The sequence below is a fragment of the Convolutriloba macropyga genome, chromosome 3 (assembly GCF_964194025.1).
Source record: "Convolutriloba macropyga chromosome 3, txConMacr16.3, whole genome shotgun sequence".
NCBI classification, from domain to species: domain Eukaryota; kingdom Metazoa; phylum Xenacoelomorpha; order Acoela; family Convolutidae; genus Convolutriloba; species Convolutriloba macropyga.
This window is the reverse complement of record NC_134470.1, coordinates 14,424,458-14,430,895: the sequence shown is the minus strand read 5'-3', so window position 1 is coordinate 14,430,895 and position 6,438 is coordinate 14,424,458.

Genomic DNA, 6,438 nt, shown 5'->3' with positions numbered 1-6,438 from the left:
ACAACTATAAAACCATTTGACGGCACAGACCCCGGATATACTGTTGAAGAATGTCTAAACAGTATAATTGCAGCAATGATCTTCAGTAACGGCATAGAACCTGTTAACAGATCAGGACATCACCAATGGAAAGTTAAAAGAGCAGCGTTAATATTACATACCTTTCAAGAACCTGCACAAAAATGGTACTCTAACCTACCAAGTGAAACAAAATTAGATTGAGAATTATTCTGAAACGAATTTTCAGATAATTTCGATTCAAAAAATCAAAACAACAGGCAAAAATAATACTCCAACGAATTCAAAAACACACTAACGAATCATGGAGATCTCTTGCTTTACGGATTGAAACACTTGTTAAAACAGCAAATACACTGTACACAGATGATTATAAAAAAATAGTGCAATGAACCAAACCTTTATTAGATGTCTCGATACCGAACTGAAAACCGCAGCATTGAAAAAACATGCTAACCATAAACAGACACCAAGAGAACCAGAAAGCCATTTAAAACAGTAGATAAAATAGACCAAATGGACCTAACTCAAAACAGAACAAATAACCATAAACGATTGTACGAAGTAAGCCAAAGTACTTCAGAACATCAGTTAGATATTAACCGGATAACGGAAATATGCAATAACGCCAACAACGTAGATCAAAATAACCTTGAACAGTTTGAAAACGCAGTATGAAATGTATTGAATGGAATAGATAACACATATGACAGAAAATATTTCAAAGGAAACCTAAATTCGCATTATTTTGTAGCTATTGTAGCTCACACGGACACACAAAAGGCAAATGCTTTAAAAGACCAAAACGAAACCCTAAACAGACCACGAGAAAGATCATTTTACGGAAACATGAAGAACAACCAAATTTCTACCAAATCAACAAATTAGTTCGAATAATGTAAATGGCAGACAACTACCACGATCCTCACCTGTGCCTAATAATTAGAGGAAGAACATCTAATAGATATAAGCGAATTTAAGATAACAGACCATCCAGTAATTGCAGAGGCAATAATTCCAATAACAGATCGTATAGTAATAACCGATCATATAGTAATAACCGATCATATAGTAATAACCGATCATATAGTAATAACCGATCATATAGTAATAACCGATCATATAGTAACCATAGATCTCAAAACAGATATAATAATAATATTAATAAAAACAGTAATAACCGTAACCGCTCACAAAGTTATAACAGACATAATAGGAATTACAATTCAAACAATAGAAGCCGCAATAATAGTTATTACCGATCATATAACAATAACCGATCTAATTATAACTCACGATAATTCCAGATCTCCATATAATAGTAGTAGTAATAATAATAACAACAGGAACTCACATAATAATCATAGAAACCGATATAACCGTAGTGACAGAAATAAAAGCTCAAATAACAGAAATCACAATTATGGAAGAAATAACGGCAATAACAATCGACACCACAGCAATAATTACCAACGACAGGATAGAAGCCAAACAATAACGGATACAATAGAAACAGAGTAAATAAAATGGAACAACAACAAACCAGTTCTGAATAAGACCCATCTGATAATGATCAATACCAATATTCATCCGATTCTTCAGACGAAGATCAACGAATATTAGATAATTTTTTTAAAGCACGAGAAGACACCTGTAATTCAATAAATACAATTGAATCTAACCCAACGTGGATATTACCCATGTACCAATGTACAAAACTGGAATCAGGTTTTACTAAACAAAAAACCAATCCTTGAAATTGACTTCTTGTTAGATTCAGGAGCGATACTGAACTTACTGAATGAAGACACCTGGAACGAATTGAAATATAATAACCCACATTTTCAACAAACCAAATCAACAAAAACCCTAACAGCAGCAAATAATACAAAAATACAAACATTGGGAACAATTGACCTAAACCTAACACACATAATCCACAACCAGCATTTAATATCTTCTTTTATATCACACAATGTAATCATAATATACTGGGAACACCATTCTTCAAATAATATATAGAAACAATTGACGGCAACACTAACAAATTAACGATAAACACTTCGACAAATTTTGATAAAGATATCACATTCTTTCAGAACACAACTAAAGAATATCCAAAATACTCTAGAGTATATACAGTATATAACAGAGAACATCAATACCGCGAATCAAATCAGCATAAATTTTTAATTTTCCCATTCCAATGTTTAAAAGCATGAAAAAATCAAATGGAAAAATCCTATACGGATCACTGCATTACTTCGAAAAGATTAATAAATACCAAAACCTGTCGTTTACTGATTTTAAAGACCTCATTCTCGAAAATGAAAATTTTGGAGACATTTATTTGATAAATAAAACTATAACAATGAAATGCTCATAAAAACGAAATCATTGGTTTCATGTACCAAAATACAACATTCAAAACATTCCATATGGAAATTTATCAAACAAACTCGTTATATTTATTTTCAGCTCTATATCAACTTACCTACGAAAACGAAAAGGATATTGACGAAATCCTCAATATTGAAACACCTGAAACTATAGATTAAGTTGCAACATTTGAAAGAAAACCAAACTTTAAATGTAAATTTAACATCACTAAATATGACACCAAAGATCAGGAACTCATTCAAATGTTTGACTTCCAACATTCTCACTTCAAACAAATAGTTTCAGAAAATTGTACAAATAATCTTAAAATACAGAAATGTTTATGCTACAACGAAATTCGATGTCGGAAAAGCAAAAATCAAATTGAACCTACCAATGAAAAAAGACGCAATATTCAGAACACAACGTATTAGTGAAGTATCAATTCGCCTTCGAAAACGAAAACAAAAATTACTCGATGTAATAAAATACGATAATATGGCACCAGTAAACAAAGAACAACTTTCGACCGGAAACACATTCACAAATTCTGTAATCATCCTAAGAAAAGGAGAATCACTAAAAATCGTCTTGAACGCCCGCTACTTGAACAGTATGATAGACGAATCTAAATGCAACTGGCCAATAGAACCTGTAGATGTAGCATTAACCAGGATCAACGGAACAATATTCACCACTGCAGATTTAAATAGTGCATACAATCAAATACCCCTTGATATCGAGTCAATGCGATATACTCATTTCACCAAAGGAAACGAACAATATTGTTTCAAAACATTATTTTATGGCATATCGATTGGACCCGTTCTATTAATCCGGAAAGGAACCGTAATAACCTATGTTGAGAACATACTTATTCAAACAAACTCATACTATCAAATGTATGAAACATTAGAAGAATATCAAACTTTAGAAACTTGAGAACCTTAAAACAGCATCTGATAAAACATATTTTCTGTTGAAAAAAGTCAAATTTTTTGGACACATAATAGAAAACTAAAAAGTTTAACCTCTAACATCACGAACAGAAAGATTTCAGAAGTTAGAACCACCTAATAGTATGAAATCACTACGATATTTAGGAACCCAAATCACTACAACGATCTTTAGGAACCATAAATTTCCTAGCAAAATATGTTTACGGGTGCAACCAATATTACAACCTCTATACAAGCTATTACACAACGAAGCGGAATTTAAGTGGACAAAAGAACATCAACAAATATTTGAAAAAATGAAACAAACAATAACGAAACAATAAGAAATCACAATGCCAGACACCAGTAAACCCTTCTATATTCTAAGCGATTCATCAAATGCTAGAATAGGCGCAGCCCTACTCCAACAACATCCGACAGAAAATAAAATAATCCTCATCTCTGCAAATTCACGACTATTTACACCTAATGAAATGAGATTATCAACTCTGATCGGAGAATGTTCTGCAATCTTTTTTGCACTGACCGATTATGAATTCCTCATAACTGGATCTGAACATCCGATAGTACTTTTCTCTGATCATAAACCTATCATATATCTCTTCACACAGAAAAATAAACCCAACCATAGAGTCTATAGATTTCAACTAATATTAATGAAATTCCCAAACCTCCATATTATATGGGCAGAAGGATAAACCTAGCACTACCAGATCTTAGTAGAACTAATAACGAATAGTATTTCACGAAAACACGAGATATCACAGAAATTCCTGAAAACATAAAACTCTTTCTAGCAAAAACACCATTTGGAAATAATATTGAATGCCAGAATAGTATTTGCTAAAACATCAATGATGAGAAAACAGATCAAACACATTACCCTCTCCTTGCTAATATCCATTATAATTTCTTTGAAATAAATATCGACAAAATTAAATACCAACCCATTTCGTACGAAAAGTTTCAAAGCGAAACAAAAACCGATAATCGAAAAACATGACCTTATCATAACACGAAATCAAAAAGGGCCATAAATAGATCACCATAACGATGACTATTCACCATTAATAAATAACATCGAATCCGCTAAGCCGAAATTTGACAATACAAAAATTCACGACATATTCTATGACGAAAAAACCAATATCACAAATCACTTAATAAAAGAAACACAGATCTTTGACCCAGTACTCCACCAATTAAAAAAATGGAACAAACAATAATAAATTACACTCCCTCACACCTGACATAAGAGGAAATAAAGTACTCTTTGCCTATTACAGAAAATTTAGATCTGTAACAATTGATGAAAACACTTCAATTATGAATATGTTAATAAAAATGAATAAAAACTCCTTAATCAGAATTTGTTTACCAGTGATATTAGTATTATGTGCATTCTTTAAAAACCATTGCATAGACACCGTTGGCCACACCGGGTTAGAGAAAACTAAACAGAATATGATGGAAAAGTACTAATTGCCAAACCTTACTACTTGGATAAAAATATTATTAGCAGATTGCATTAAATGTCAAACTAATCAAGTTTTTGCAAACAACCTTAATAAAGCACATACGGGAGCAATTAGGAACCACGAGAACATATTTTAATGAAATGATTCTGATCGATACAAAAAGGACCAATAAATCCACCTTCCGAAGGAAATCAATATATCTTCGTAATAGTAGATGCTTTCTCACAATTTTTAACACAAATGTGTGCACCAAAAAACAACGCTCACAACGCATACACCGCTCTTTTTGAACATTGGTTCATGTGAAATTTGGATTACCACAAGAACTCAGATCAGACAATGGATCAAAGTATATGAACACAGAATAAACTCACCTGTGTAAATACTTTGAAATTAAATTCAAACCAAGCACGGCTTATGCACCTGGGACCAATGGCCTAGTAGAAGGCACAAATAGATTAATTGGACAGTTCATTAGAACATTAGTTGACGGAAAATATAATAATTGGTCAACTAAAGCAAAGTTTTTTTCATACGCCTACAACACACAGTACCCAACCAGATTAGGGATGTCACCTTATGAAGTTGTATTTAACCAAAAACCTCGAAAACATACTCAAGTCAACTTAGGAACAACTACAGACGAACTTGGAAACTGTGATCCATCAGACAACAGCATCTGCAAAACACAACCGACACATACACAATTAGAGAAGCAGTCTAATCATCCAAAGTTAGCAAAACTACAAAAAGAAACACATTCAAAATGGTTCTTAGATAAAAGCTAACAGATGAAATGAATACAAGATTTAGAACAGCAAAACCACTTCAAATTTATACATTTGTATTACTAATGAATCAAGAACAGGGTGATGGAGTATCGGAAAAACTCTTACCTTTAAAAACAGGACCATACCTTATCATTGATAAACCCACTGACACAACATACATTTTACAAGATCAGAAAAAAAATCACAATTCACCGGAACCATCTAGTACCATACTACCCAAAAGAAAAACATATAAAAGAGGAATTAAATAATTATCTCGTAAATGATCATATACTAACATTGAAACAACCAGAAAAAGTAATAATAAAAATCACCAAACCGAATAAAGAGAGAAAATCCTATCAAAAAGAAGAATATCATTCTCAAACAGAAAAACCTTATAACCTCAGGAAACGAAATCTAGTGTTAAAATAATTTTAAAATCATCTTAAATAAAAGTAACTACTAATTTATTCTCATAATTAGTTACACTCAAAAATGTTACTGAATACAAGTTCATTTCAATATTTTTGATTACTAGTGAAGCTCTGCTTCAACGCTTTTTTTGCTTATGTATAGCTTTTTGAATCCAAACGGAAACAAACTTGTCGATGTGAAAGTTACAATTCTTGAGACTTTGTTAAAGCACGTGGTAATTCTTGGTTACAATTTTGTTGAGACCTTGAAAGTTCTTTTGACCTTGAACATTTCCCGGCCTCCTTGAACTCGTTCAATTGTGACATCTGTGGGCTTCCTTTGTTGTTATCCTGCGAGTACAGTTGAGGGTACAAAGATGATTTTGTTGAAACTGACAACTTGGTTTTTGTGAAAATC